Here is a 17257-nt window from a genome sequence, read left to right as displayed (position 1 = left end):
TGTTAAGTATGGTTATCAAGTGCTCAACCACTTAGAATATTTTTATTAAAACGTTTATGTATATGAAATCTTGTGGTCTATATTTATAACGCTGCTAGCATTAAACCTATATCTCACCAACTTTATGTTGACGTTTAAAGCATGTTTATTCTCAGGTTCCTAGAAGTCTTCCGCTGTTTGAATATATGTTAGAGAAACCATGTGCATGGAGTCATACATGTTTTATTCGAGGAAGCATTGCATTCACAAAATCATCACCGTGTATTTATTTTGACTGCATTGTCAACGGAGGTATTCTTGTACACTGTTATTTACGGTGAATGTCTATATGTAGAAATTATCAGATGTCGAAAACATTGAATTTTAAATATTCATTTATGGTATATCTTTTCAAAAGAATGCAATGTTTATAAAACGTATCATATAGAGGTCAAATGCCTCGCGATGTAATCATATGTTATTGTATTCGTCCCTATGGATTGGGTCGGGTCGTTTCATGTGGTATCAGAGCGGTGGTCTTAGTGAACCAGGTCTGCATTGGTGTGTCTAACTGATAAGTCGTTAGGTTGCATTAGTGAGTCTGGACTTCGACCGTGTCTGCATGTCAAAATTTTGCTTATCATTTTGTGTCGAAAATCATCTACTTATCATCTGTAGGAAATTACCTGCTTATGATCTTAAGTCTAAACGCGTCTTACTGCATTCATTGCATGAATGGTGTATAGACAAAATTCATATCTTAGCGTATTTGCTAATTCATATCTACGCGTATCTGTTACTGTAAACTTTGTCTGACATATTCCGTAAATCCCTCTGTAATCTATGAGATCTTTTGTTCTATATATGTGGATATTCTATATAATTAGAATACCACCCGATAGCCGGAAAATCATTTCATATCGAAAAATCCTTTATTCAATCATACGAAATTGAACTCGTCACTAGTTGAAGTCCCTCGAATTTCGATATGGAATACCACTCAAGCTCCGAAAGCAGTGTGACCGGAATGGATCAACCAATCAGTCATCATCTATTTTGGATGGATTGGGGATGGGTTCGTAGCCTCCTCAATCATTGGAGACAAGAAGAAGGTGATCCCTTTCATCCACCAAATTGCCCTCTTGACGATGAACCTGAAGCACTTACCGGCGAACCTGTTCGAGAAACCATTTTCTCTCTCATTTCCAGAGTATCTCCTCACGATTATATACTACATCAAATTCTAGATTTTATTTATCCGCTCGTCCGAACCGACAATCACCCCGGTGTAATAGAAGAAGTCAACGAGCTTTGCACTCGGGTAGTGGCTTTGGAGAATATGGTACGAAGGTTACAAACACCATCAGCAGCATCAGCAGCATAACCAGTACCGTCAATAACATTAACATCGCAAGCCTCAATACCCTAAGCACCAGCATCATCACCAGCATCAACGTTATCACCATCATCAACATCAACAGGATCATTACCACCACCAACAATCACATCCGCATCACACGCCTCAATATCACCATCCGTACCTCGGATATCAACGTCACACGCACCATAGATACCAAGAAGTACCAACAAAAACAAACGATGAAGTATTGATTCATAACTTCATTGGAGAAACATTCTATGGTGATTATGTAATCTCTAAAGACATAGAGATTACCTATTTCTGCCTTAACCATAAATCAGATGAGTGGACAGAAATGATAAAAGGAATAGTAGAAACCCCGACAAGAATGATGCGTAAGGTACAAGCTAGACTTGTTTTACCAACATCATCAGCAGTACCCTTAGCCTCACCAACACAGTCAGTGCTGTCAACATCGTTAGAATCGTTAGCAACTTTAACATCACAAGCTCCACCAGTTCAAGAATCACCGTGGACATCATCAATAACGCGTATATTGCATCAACGAGTTATGAAGTATTAACTCATTCTTCTGAAGAATTTATATAAATATTTTATATATATGAATTCGGAAACCAAAATAAATCTTTTCGTACTAACCTATTAAGTATGAATTGAAAAAGGGTAGATACTACTCGTTTAAATTCATACTACAAATATGCAATGATGTACGTCCTTCATCAGCAACTTAATCACTGTTAACTACAATCCCTGTTTCAATTCAATGAATTTCGTTTTATAATAAACCAAGTGTATTATTCAATAATATGTTTGATTTTACACTTTCATCTTCAATGTACTCGAAGCTTACTGGGAAACAACATTCATATCTTACGAAGTTAGCAAGAGTTCAATGAGTATCAGCACGATTCACTAAGGAAATATATATAAGAATAAATAATGAAGTATTGATCCATAACTTCATTAATATTCTGTGAAGAATATGTGGTTCCTAATCGTTTTAGAGATTACTTATTCTAGCTCAAACCGAAAATCAAATGAGTCTAATATTATATTGACTTATTAAATTCATGATTACATCTGAAGAAGATATATATGTACATATATTTTCATAAAGATTGTAATAAAATTCTCTGGTACAAAACATTACTTGTGAAATTTTTTTTAACGGGTAGGTAATACCCGAGAGATATATAAATTCACAATTAATATGATTATATTCTTCGACTCTGATTCAACAATCATCAACTATAATATACATTCTTTCATAGAAATCAAAACAACCATTCTCATCCAAATTTGATTACGATAAAACGAAATCCAAGTCAAGACTTAACAGAAGACATCACTCTTAGGACTCTTACATCTTTCAAAACTATACTTTGACTTCAAAACTATGCTAGAACATCATTCGATTCTTGGAACCCAGAAAAATATTTGTATCATTCAAAGTCCTAAAACATCATATGTATATTAACAATTACAATCTATGATCAAACCCTTCGAAATTCCTGAAGACACTTCAAATAATGGACAATCGAGATGATGATCCAACCACTCATTACCAGCAGTCTTGCACCTGAAAAGCTCTCGAAACCAAGGACATAATTTAACACGTATCCGCGTTAAATCTTTTAGCATTTATTAGCAAAAATAACTTTGCGATTCCTTTTCAAAATAGCAAATTTTGTCCCAGTTTCAGCAAGTCAACCTCGACTTTCCATTCGAAGTAGCCTTATTATAACCTGTAATACATATGATTACCCTTTTGTTACCAGGGAACCTTTTATATTCCACGACATTATCAGCAGATGTACCAGCAACTCGTTACCCCTTTGGCAGAATCAACAATTGGTATTTTGAAATCTCGCAGCATTTCTATTTCAGCAGTTATATATATATATATATATATATATATATATATATATATATATATATATATATATATATATATATATATATATATATATATATATATATATATACACAACATCTATCTCCAAGAATTACATATTTCAAATGTGAAGTTTCTGAAAAATGCTCCAGTCTACGAATTAGTGCTATTAAGTTTTGGAAAAGACTGATAAAGTGGTAAAGACAGTAGACAACAATTACGGTCAGAAGTTTGACAATAAAGAATAATAGATTGGAAAAGCTCGAACGAAAAATTTGGTACTGGAAAACGGATTGAGCAAAGTATAAAGGAGGTCGTGGACAAATCACAATGACGAAATCTACCTTCAAAGGATTTAAATAATTCAGTGTCTGCTAAAACCGTTAGTAAGAACCTTACTCCTTATTCTAAACCTTCACAGACAGACTTTCCGCGTCATTCCCTGATCTTAGATATTCTAAGATATCATCGTATTTTTCATTATAAATATCTCCGATATTCCTGAATATATATTCCCAACTATCCTCATCAAAAATCATTTATCTCTTCACAATATTTGCGTTACAACATAAAAGAAACTGTGTTAGTTTCTAAATTCTGAAAAATTCGAGTTTAAAATATGAATGTTTTGAAGTAGTGTTGGAAACTGAAGCATGAATTAGTATAATATAATGACACTTGATCAACGTGATTATATTACAATAATTCATGCTGAGTTTCTAAATGGAACATAATGATTCACAGATCATAAAGTCATCATGTGCCATGCTACACAACTCTTACATTCTACCCAATCTCCAAACATATTAAGAACATATCTCCTTGATAATTCTATCTTTTCGGACATTCTGGTAACTTACCAAATCAAGATCGTGCAATTACTATTTCCTTCTTAGAACATTAACTATGTTTATTTCAAAATCCATACCTATGAATTCCGGACCATTATTCGCTTGACTCGAAGTCGGGAAGAGGAAACAGAAGTATGGAACTATTGAATATAAAAGAAAATATAAAGCTCGACAACAACAAATAAATTACAAACCGTGTATATCAATACGTATTGCAACGTAAAGGCACGGGAGAATTAACAATACTATAACCCCAAGGTAATAGTAGAAATAAATAAAATCCTCCGGAGGTAGATGAAAAAGAAGAATGACAGAGATGAAAGTTAAGAGTATATCCAGGATCAGTACTGGATGAAGCATACTGATAAATGTTTTAAAGTATGAATTGAGGGAGGAAGAATAGAAGGTATGAGTTGTAAGGAAATGAAGGGAGGTGGATTTATAGTAAAAGATCCGACAGAGCAATCAAAATAGATGATCGCATTTAAAGCGGATTCTAATTTCCTTGATTATCGAAGAATCAAATCTCATTATGAATATTTTACTCCAAATCTCTTGAACTTGGAAATCAATCCTATCTACGTCAAAAGATATGATGAATCTATACCTACTCATTTCACCCTTTGGTGATAGCCTCACTCGTACTCTTCACACAAATAAAATTGCTTTATCAATATTACTTGATGATAATAAAACTCTAATTTCCAACTCGTATACGTCATGAAAACATACTTATTGTCAGCCATGACCATCCCATTCAAATTTTGGGACGAAATTTATTTAACAGGTAGGTACTGTAACGACCAGGATTTTTCCAATCGTTTTATACTTATGAGATTAATATTTACATAAATTAAACCTTACCAATATGATAAGCAATCCAAATTGTTGAGACTTGTATTTTTGAAAAGAGTTTTACACAACGTTTGACCGTCCAATTTGACCGATGATATCACGAACTATATAACATACGATAATTATACGTTTATGTATATATATGTATTTATATATATATTTAACATGATCTAAGGATGGTTTAACATCTCATTGTGTACTAATGACAATGAGTTATAAGTATATTTTGAAACTACTAACTTAAGTTTTCAAAACGATAACTATACGTAACATTCTTTGATATATATACTTATAACCTATAATGCTTATACATGTATCGTATATATAATGTATTTAATCACTTTTTTTAAGGACTTAAATACATAAAACAATATAAGTATATTCACAAAAGATAGCTATATTTGAATTCTCATTCCGTTTCCTCAAGATTTCTATACGTATATCTAGGGTATATGTACCCGTATCATACCCAGCTTCTATATGTATTTACTATTGGTATATACACATCAAATCAACATCCTAATCAACATTATTACTGCTCTAGATATGAGGTAACTAGGATTTGTCAAGTAGCATGAATTATTAGTAAGAAAACAAAATTAGGAATCCTTTTCTTTCTTTATAAACTAAAAATGTTTTTATGAATGAACACCATTTCTTCACTCCATTTTCTCATACCTACACCCTCATTTCTCTCTCAAAATACTCCTAAATTCATACTTGATCATCTCCAAGCATTTTTCCCATCATTTAGCTTCAATTACAAGCCTTAAACACCATAAGAAAACTCTTTCAAGAACATATCAAAATAACCACCCATTTGAAGAAGTATACTTCCAACCTTTTGATCTAACTCCACCACTCTTTGATTCCAAGATTTTTTCTTATCTCTTACAGTAACTTTGTCCAAGTAACTTGAGGTGGTAACCTTGTTCATAATCTTGTTTGATTCATAATTATATAGCTATCTTATTTTATGTTGTAAAATTTTAACAACAAGAACATAGTTTGAATGATTTCAAACTTGTTTGCAAACTAAATAGATCCTTCTAACTTAACTTTTAAAATAATTCAAGACCTGTAATATATCATAATGATATGCTAACTTAACAAGATATAACTTGGTTTTACAAAGAACACCTTAAAAACTGAATCTACGTCGTCGGAGTGCAACCGGGGGCTGTTTTGGGTTGGATAATTAAAAACTATCTTGAACTTTGAATTGGAAGTTCATGTTCTGGAAAAATGATATTTATTATGAATATGTTAACACATAAAAATTTCATGGTTTAACTCAAAGTATAAGTATTTTTAGAAAAATGATCATTAAATGTTGTTTTTATGATGGAAAATGATCACTTTCATAAGTTTTACCAAAGTTTGACCTATAACCTGTGATTTTGAATACAAACTAAGGTATTTTCAGTTCATATTCTTAAAATTTGACTCGATCCAAGGAAGTGGCAAGTTGAACCAATAAAAACGGAGTTGTAATGAAGAAACTACGACTAAAACAAGATTGGGTATCCGAAGCTAGTTTAGCTACGAAAATATTTGGAGATAAAGTAAATTAATCATATCTTTTCTAATTAATATGATATTTTATTTATAATTACTTATGATTTGATTTTATATATTTCAAGACCACCCGTAAACAACACGAGAAGATTAATCATAAGACCTCATGATTGTACGCAACACGTCATTTGACAACATGGTACTTTATGTACGCAACACGTCATTTGATAACATGGTACCATGAGTCGAGATTAATTCTAATCAATACGAATACGATGGGGTCTTTATTTATTTTATCGAGCAACTAATTGTGGACCACTAACATCGGACTGCTAACTACGAACTAAGAAAATATTAAAAGTATTATAAGTATATATATATATATATATATATATATATATATATATATATATATATATATATATGTAACGATTACTTGAAAAGAAAATATGTTGATATATTATATATATATGGTTAGGTTCGTGATATCTATCGGAGACCAAGTCGAGTTAAATACCTTCAAGGCAAAAGTGAGTATATAGTCCCACTTTTAAACTCTAAATATTTCGGGATGAGAATACATGCATTTTATGATTTACGTTATGGACACAAGTGATAAAAAAATATATTCTACGTTGAGTTGTACCACTGGCATACTTCCCTGTAGCTTCGTAACTACTATTTACATGTGGTATTGTAAACGCGAATCCTGTTGATAGATCTATCGGGCCTGACAACCCCAACCGGACTGGACGACTAGTATTCAACGGTTGCACAATACTTCGTTTCGGTGACTACACTTGGTACAGTGTAGTAAGATTTCATAATAAAGGGAATATGCGACGTTGATTAAATGTTAAGTATGGTTATCAAGTGCTCAACCACTTAGAATATTTTTATTAAAACGTTTATGTATATGAAATTTTGTGGTCTATATTTATAACGCTGCTAGCATTAAACCTATATCTCACCAACTTTATGTTGACGTTTAAAGCATGTTTATTCTCAGGTTCCTAGAAGTCTTCTGCTGTTTGAATATATGTTAGAGAAACCATGTGCATGAAGTCGTACATGTTTTATTCGAGGAAGCATTGCATTCACAAAATCATCACCGTGTATTTATTTTGACTGCATTGTCAACGGAAGTATTCTTGTACACTGTTATTTACGGTGAATGTCTATATGTAGAAATTATCAGATGTCGAAAACATTGAATTTTAAATATTCATTTATGGTATATCTTTTCAAAAGAATGCAATGTTTATAAAACGTATCATATAGAGGTCAAATGCCTCGTGATGTAATCATATGTTATTGTATTCGTCCCTATGGATTGGGTAGGGTCATTTCACGACAACCGCTTATGCTAAAAACGGCTTCCGTTTGTTTGAACCATCGAGTGAGCACAACCGGTCCCCCGGTTCCATCAAAAGTGTGAGGTTTGCACCCCATGAAGGCTTTGTAGGAGCACCCTTCGCTTGAGTTACCGACCCCTTGATTGTTGTTGAGGTTGTTGTTATTGTTGGAGGAGTGATCGGCCATGGCCGCTTCCACGGCGGTGGCTATCATTCGTTGTAGTGCTTGTTCGGGAGTCTCATGGTGTGGCACACGACGAGGAGGCATTGTTCCTTCAAAACACAAGAATACCGTTGATTAGTATTCTTAATAATACTAACCATGATATGGAATAAGGATAGAGAGAAATTTTCCTTGACTCGCCTTAAATTCTTTATGTCATAATGTCGGAATGTTCATATGAGTCACCGTAATATAATCCCAGAAATTATATTACCCTAATTCATATGTGCATTCGACACTAATTCATATAGTCAAGGTGGCACGTCAATTAAATCAAGTAACGTGAGATTAAGATTGAATAAGAATTAGATATGATAGACGAGTTCGAGTATAATGCACAAGTAGTCAAGTAATTCCTACTTCAAGTCTATATGCCGGTTGTAGTCTAGACTCACTAATGTACTCTATGACTCGGGGTTGACACCAATGACTCTAAATCCCTACAACCAACGCTCTGATACCATCTGTAGCGACCCGACCAAATCATGTTGACGACGCCGACTACTTAGGTCCCGTTGCGTGGTCATAAGTCTTTATCATGACGTTTGACCAAAATATGTCGCATTCATTTCATAAGAAAAAGGATGTTTCAAGTTTACAAATGTAGTTCAAAAGACGCTCCAACTATGCATGTATACTCGACATCCAAGCAAGTATCAAAAAGAGTGCGGAAGCATGTATCAAGTAGCTTTCAAGGACCTGAGAAAACATATAGAAAACTGTCAACGAAAACGTTGGTGAAATCATAGGTGTTTTAGTAAACATTGCATTTGAACCACAAGATTTAATATAATATGATTATCTAAATCATTTGCATTTCAAAGTTGTTATTTGTTTCGCGGGCACCCAATTATCAAACTTAATTGTTTTGCACCCTTTGCGTAGTGTTAGAACATACACTAGACCCGAAAATATATTTCATCCGCTAACGGTAGCGAACCTTCCGAATGAGGGTCGTCAAGCCCATGTGATCACATAATATAAGTTCACGTTTACACCCTGCAAGTGTAACTAATGATAATTGAATTGAGGATTTTCGTTCAAACCCGTACGTGGAATGTTCATTTTCGTACTTGTGTTCAAAGTGTAAAAGTATGATACGTATATGTTTCTCATCCCATAGTTTAAAGCATAAAAGTTGTTCGAAAGATGGGACTATGATCTCACCTTGAGTGCATGTATGAAAAGTACTTCACAAAGCAACGTGTGTGAAAGATAGTGCTAGTCTTGACCTAAACAAATAGGTCGTATCAATAATGGTAAACACGATAGGTCAAAGATGTTCAATTAGTCCTATGGCTCATTACGACTCGATTATGTAGCATGTGAATCAAATTGTCAAGTTTCATGCAAGATACAAGTATAGAAACAAGTTAGGAAAGTTGCATAATCATTTGGTTAAGTTTGACAAAAAGTTAAACTTTGGTCGGTCAAAGTCAACGAAAAAGTCAACACGTTCGGGTCGGGTCCCGAACTATTTTTCTGAAGTTTTTATTCATATATAAGCATGTAAGAACAAGTCTTATGTGAATCGGAGGTCCATAGTGTGCCAAACGCTTTCCATATTTTGACCATGGAGGTCAGAACCTGAACACGTTATATGTCGCGCCGCGACCCAAGGCTGCCGCGCCGCGGCATATAACGGGTGCTGGTACCTGGTCAGTCTCAAATGTTCAAGTCTTTTTCCGAACTTCGAACAAACACAAAACACAAACCGTAAACACTTATGACTCGCACTTTATGTCGTTAGAAAGCTCTTTTAACAAGGAAGACAACTAAGTACATTTCACCAACCGAAAACATTAAATGCAATAACTGACTTTTCAATTCGAATGATCAATCAATGCATACATTTAATACTCAAATTTGATAAGTGCACATTTATGATTTGGACATTTAATGCATACTTACAACACGCCGTTTTGTAGGTAATCGAGAATACAATACAACTAACTGCTTACTAACAATAATTCATGGCATTCAATGCATCAAATATTCATTTCAAGCTTATCAAACCCTAACCCAAATTCACCAAAATCACTAATCAAGTTTATGGAGTTTTCTCAAGCAACCTACACATGAAATTGAAGCTAGTGATGTTAGGAACACATTTAATACATGCATTTATGGCATTTAACATCATTCAATCAACCAAATCACCAAATCAAACACACCAAAGTTTATGTTCATGCTAGTTACGTCAAATAACAAAATCGAACATATAAATCATATATTCATGTTAGACTTGAGCCATAGACACTAATTAACAACTTTTATAAGTTAAAAACATCAATAACACAAAATCTAGTGATTTTAGAAAGTTACCTAAATGTAATGAAATCGGTATGGAATCGAAGAGGAAGTTGCAAGGATTCCAAATATGTAATTTGTTTTGGTTGAAGCTTGATCGATTTGTTTTAGATGATGAATTCTTGTTTGAAGATTTGAGAGAAACTTTGAAAGTAATTAGAGAAAATGGAAAAGAAATGGGGAGGTGGGTTTGACTAGTCAAAAGCTAGTCACCTCTTTGGCATTTTGGCGAAACTAGTCCCTCGAGTTCGGTTGCAGGTGCGTGAATTACCTAAACGAGATATTTTTAAAACGAGAATTAATGAGGGATGTCATAAACATATAACGGAATTTAAATAGTTAAATGGAAAAGTAAACGGAAAAAGGCGAGATGTTACATTAAGTTCATACTTAGTAGCTAATATACAATTCAACTACTACAATTCCATATGAAAAACTGATTATAATAATATATCACATACAAATATTCTTCAAACTTACAACTTTGCTATATTACATATAACATGGAATATAGTACACTATGATACAGGACAGTTTTGAAGATAAATCTAGTTAATACGCAAGTTGTTCAGCAAAGGAAATAAAGACACTTAATTCATAAGTCCAGAAACAAGTCATGCATTCTGGTTTTACTAAGACGACTTCCCATCCTTGGTCTTGTGGAAAATAACCGTTATGACCATTGGCTAGGCAGCATGTTGTAATGTCGTCAAAAGGACGAGGGTTTCGTAATGTCCAACAGCCTCGTAATAATCTAAAAACCTTGTTTCTTACCCCAACTACTGAATCCGTCACTTGAGCTGCAATCCGATCTTCTTTTTCTCACTTTGGTAAGAAGCGAACATCACTAACCCGTAAGCATAACATGCTTCTTTATGTTGCATGTTAGAAGCTCTTTCTAATTCACGAAATCCTATGTTGGGATATGTTGAGTCAAAATAGGTTCTTAATCCGTAGCGTAAAATTGCATTTGGGTTCCCCGCATTTAATGCTTTAAAGAAAACACGACATAACTTAAAGTCTCCCCAATGTGATATACCTCACCTATCAAAGGAAAGCCTTTTATAAACTAAGGCATTTCTAGAAAGTCTTTCAAATGTTTGACAAGTTAATTTCACCATAACTAAATGTGCTGATGAATTCTGACTGACTCTAGACAAGATTTCCTCAATCATATCCTCTGGTAGGTCTTCTAAAATATTCGGTTGTCTACCCTTAACGTCCATTTTGTTTTTATACTGTAAAAATAGACAAGGATTAGATTCGTAATAACAAACAATACAAGCAATTTTTACATACAACATAAAAGTACAAGCACACTACAATACATTTATTACACAACATGCTCACACCCCTCTAATCTGAATCACTGGTTTCTTCTTCTTCGGACTTGGTTCTTTTTCCTAATCTTCTAGGGATATATGATGTTCCTCTAATACGAGTCGTCGTTTTCCACATTGGTTTAGAAAAACCTGGTGGTTTAGAGGTTCCCGGGTTATTGTCACGATATTGAAAATACGGGTGTTGACGGTACATATAAATTCATCGGGGTCGGAATTAGATTTCTCTATTTTGATGCCTTTTCCCTTATTATTTTCTTTTGCCTCATTAAATTGGGTCGGGGTAATTTCTATAACATCATCGGAATCCTCATCAGGATCCGATTCATCAAAAAATTGGTAATTTTCCCAATATTTTGCTTCCTTAGCGGAAACACCATTGACCATTATTAACTTTGGTCCATTGGTTGAGGATTTTCTTTTATTTGATCGGTTTTCTGTGGTTCCTACTATTCCCCCCTCCGGAACCTCTTCTTCTTCCGGTTCCTCTTCTTCCGGTTGCTCTTCTTCCGGTTCCTCTTCTTCCGGTTCCTCTTCTTCCGGTTCCGTTTCCTCTTCTTCCGGTTCTTCGGGAACTTGTGAATCTTGCCAATATATATTCGACTCTTCGTTATTATTAGGTGAGTCAATGGGATTTGTGCTAGAGGTAGACATCTATCACACAATATCAAACATGTTAAGAGATTAATATATCACATAATATTTACATGTTAACAATATATAGTTTCCAACAAAAATGTTAAGCAATCATTTTTAAAGAAAACACGGTCGAAGTCCAAACTTACTAATGCATCCTAACAAACTAGATAAGACACACTAATGCAAATTTTCTGGTTCTCTATGACGAACGCTCAGATACCAACTGAAATGTCCCGTTCATATTGATTATAAACGTTCCATATTAATTGATTTCGTTGCGAGGTTTTGACCTCTATATGAGACGTTTTTCAAAGACTGCATTCATTTTTAAAACAACCATAACCTTTATTTTATCAATAAAGGTTTTAAAAAACATTACGTAGATTATAAAATAATGATAATCTAAAATATACTGGTTACACACGACCATTACATAATGGTTTACAATAGAAATATATTACATCGACATATGTTTCTTGAATGTAATTTTACCACAATATCATACAAACATGGACTCCAAATCTTGTCCTTATTTTAGTATGCAACAGTGGAAGCTATTAGTATTCACTTGAGAATAAACATGCTTTAAACATCAACAAAAATGTTGGTGAGTTATAGGTTTAACCTATATATATCAAATCGTAACAATAGACCACAAGATTTCATATTTCAATACACATCCCATACATAGAGATAAAAATCATTCATATGGTGAACACCTGGTAACCGACATTAACAAGATGCATATATAAGAATATCCCCATCACTCCGGGACACCCTTCGGATATGATATAAATTTCGAAGTATAAAGCATCTGGTACTTTGGATAGGGTTTGTTAGGCCCAATAGATCTATCTTTAGGATTCGCGTCAATTAGGGTGTCTGTTCCCTAATTCTTAGATTACCAGACTTAATAAAAAGGGGCATATTCGATTGCGATAATTCAACCATAGAATGTAGTTTCACGTACGTGTGTCTATTTTGTAAATCATTTATAAAACCTGCATGTATTCTCATCCCAAAAATATTAGATTTTAAAAGTGGGACTATAACTCACTTTCACAGATATTTCCTTCCTCGGAAATAAGACTTGGCCACGGATCGATTCACGAACCTATACAAATATGCACATATATATCAAAGTATGATCAAAATATAATTACAACCATTTTTATTATGTTTTTAAAGATTTGAGTGTATTAAGTCAGCTGTCCTCGTTAGTAACCTACAACTAGTTGTTCACAGTTAGATGTACAGAAATAAATCGATATATATTATCTTGAATCAATCCACGACCTAGTGTATACACGTCTCAGGCTAGATCACAACTCAAAGTATATATATTTTTAGAATCAACCTCAACCCTGTATAGCTAACTCCAACATTACTGCATATAGAGTGTCTGTGGTTGTTCCAAATAATATATATACATGGGTCGATATGATATGTCAAAACATTTGCATACGTGTCTATGGTATCTCAAGATTACATACTATATTAGAATACATGTATAATACAATATAAGTTAGCCAGGATATGATTTGTATAGATTTGTTAAACATTTCCCGTAGCTAAAAAGATCAAAAATATCCAATCTTGTTTTACCCATAACTTCTTCATTTTAAATACGTTTTGAGTGAATCAAATTGCTATGGTTTCATATTGAACTCTAATTTAAGAATCCAAATAGAAAAAGTATAGTTTTATAGTCAGAAATTTAAGTTACATGTCAATTACTAAAGAGGTAGTCATTTCCGTCAAAAAAACGACATCTTGATGACCATTTTGAAAAACATACTTTCACTTTGAGGTTAACCAAGATTTTTGGATATAGTTTCATGTTCATAAGAAAAATTATTTTCCCAGAAGAATAGATTTTAAATCAAAGTTTATCATAGTTTTTAATTATCCAAACCAAAACAGCCCCCGATTTCACTACAACGGCGTATATCCGATTTTATGGTGTTCATCGTGTTTCCAAGTTTTAAATCATTAAGTTTGCATATCATATAGATATAGAACATGTGTTTAGTTGATTTTAAAAGTCAAGTTAGAAGGATTAACTTTTGTTTGCGAACAAGTTTAGAATTAACTAAACTATGTTCTAGTGATTACAAGTTTAAACCTTCGAATAAGATAGCTTTATATGTATGAATCGAATGATGTTATGAACATCATTACTACCTCAATTTTTCTGGATAAAACTACTGGAAATGAGAAAAAATGGATCTAGCTTCAAAAGATCCTTGGATGACTTGAAAGTTCTTGAAGCAGTTGCATGACACGAAAACAGTTCAAGTAAGATTTTCACTCGAAATAAGATTGTTATAGTTGTAGAAATTGAATCAAAGTTTGAATATGAATATTACCTTGAATTAGAAAGATAACATACTGTAAATAATAAAGGTTCCTTGATCTTAGATGATTACTTGGAATGGATTAGAAAGCTTGGAAGTAGACTTGCAAACTTGGAAGTATTCTTGATTTTTATGAAACTATACTTATGGAATTTATGAAGAACACTTAGAACTTGAAGATGGAACTTGAGAGAGATCAATTAGATGAAGAAAATTGAAGAATGAAAGTGTTTGTAGGTGTTTTTGGTCGTTGGTATATGGATTAGATATAAAGGATGTGTAATTTTGTTTTCATGTAAATAAGTCATGAATGATTACTAATATTTTTGTAATTTTATGAGATATTTCATGCTAGTTGCCAAATGATGGTTCCCACATGTGTTAGGTGACTTACAAGGGCTGCTAAGATCTGATCATTGGAGTGTATATACCAATAGTACATACATCTAAAAGCTGTGTATTGTACGAGTACGAATACAGGTGCATACGAGTAGAATTGTTGATGAAACTGAACGAGGATGTAATTTTAAGCATTTTTTGTTAAGTAGAAGTACTTTGATATGTGTCTTGAAGTCTTTAAAAAGTGTAAGAATACATATCAAAACACAACATGTATATACATTCTAATGGAGTCGTTAAGTCTTCGTTAGTCGTTACATGTAAGTGTTGTTTTGAAACCTTTAAGTTAACGATCTCAATTAATGTTGTTAACCCAATGTTTATTATATAAAATGAGATGTTAAATTATTATATTATCATGATATAATGATGTATGAATATCTCTTAATATGATACATACATTAAAATATCGTTACAACGATAATCGTTACATATAAGTCTCGTTTCGTAATTCTTGAGTTAGTAGTCTTGTTTTTACATATGTAGTTCATTGTTAACACACTTAATGATATATTTAAATATCATTTTATCATGTTAAATATAGTGTATCAATATCTTAATATGATACATATGTATTTAGTAGACGTTATCATAACGATAATCGTTATATATATCATTTCGAGTTTCTTAACTTAGTAAACTCATTTCTTATGTATATCACACATTGTTAATATACTTAGTGAGATACTTACTCATCATAATCTCATGTCAACCATATATATATATATATATATATATATATATATATATATATATATATATATATATATATATATATATATATATATATATATATATATATATATATATGTCTATATATACTACAACATGTAGTTTTTACAATTTTGTAACGTTCGTGAATCGCCGGTCAACTTGGGTGATCAATTGTCTATATGAAACTTATTTCATTTAATCAAGTCTTAACAAGTTTGATTGCTTAACACGTTGGAAAAATTTAGTCATGTAAATATCAATCTCAATTAATATATATAAACATGAAAAAGTTCGGGTCACTACACAAAGTATGTAATGTTGAGTCTAGAAAATTTTGAAACGATGTTCATATATTCAATTGACCTTCAACTGCTCCCGACGATTCACGAACAATTATGTGTAAATGATTATGCAGATATATATATATATATATATATATATATATATATATATATATATATATATATATATATATGAAAGTGTATATATATAATAATTTGAATTAATAAAATATACTTTAAACAATTGGAATTAAGAATGTAAAAATGATAAATAGAATAATTAAGTTACTATTAGAATGAATATATATAAATATGTATATAATTATTTATAATAAGTCGTAATATATAAATAATAAATAAATGTTATCACATAATATAATATTTTATATTATATTAAATGTAATTACAAGTATAGTTGTTACATTATTACATTCAATATTAATAGTATTATTAATATTAAAACTTATTATATAAAATTTGATACATTTAATTTATTATTAATATTACTAATATTATTGTTATCATTATTAACATTATTATTATTTTGATTAATAGTAAATTATAATTATAGACCTTATTATGATTATTATTATTATTATTATTATTATTATTATTATTATTACTAAGGATTATCATTTCTATTTAAAATTATTATTTCATTTTTTTGTATTACATTTATCATTATTCTTAGTATTATTAACATTAATTTGATATTATTAATAATAATAATAATACTAAATCTATTATTATTATTATTTGTATTTTTTGTCATTTTAATATACTTATATTTATTAATTATTAAAATTTATGATATATATAAAATCATATAGATACAATTTTAGTTTGATGTCACGATTCAATCAACAATTTGATTCACTTTATGTCTCTATCTCTTCTATTATATTTCTTTCTTCCCTGCTCCTGATTGAAGAAAATGTCGACCCTATATCATTATAAAACAAACAAGTGAATCACATTTCAGACACAAAAGTCATTCGGTTGTTTCATCATCATTATCAAATATCAAATACACTGACTTCAATCCATTGAATTAAACAGAAATATCACAAACATCACCCATTTAAGCACCTGCAACCAAAAACCACATCACCCGAAGGTCCACTGCTGTTACTCTTGGTCTATCTCGAACGCTATGGATGT

Source organism: Rutidosis leptorrhynchoides, chromosome 3 (genome assembly GCF_046630445.1).
Source record: "Rutidosis leptorrhynchoides isolate AG116_Rl617_1_P2 chromosome 3, CSIRO_AGI_Rlap_v1, whole genome shotgun sequence".
Taxonomy (NCBI): domain Eukaryota; kingdom Viridiplantae; phylum Streptophyta; class Magnoliopsida; order Asterales; family Asteraceae; genus Rutidosis; species Rutidosis leptorrhynchoides.
This window is presented reverse-complemented; position numbering follows the sequence as displayed.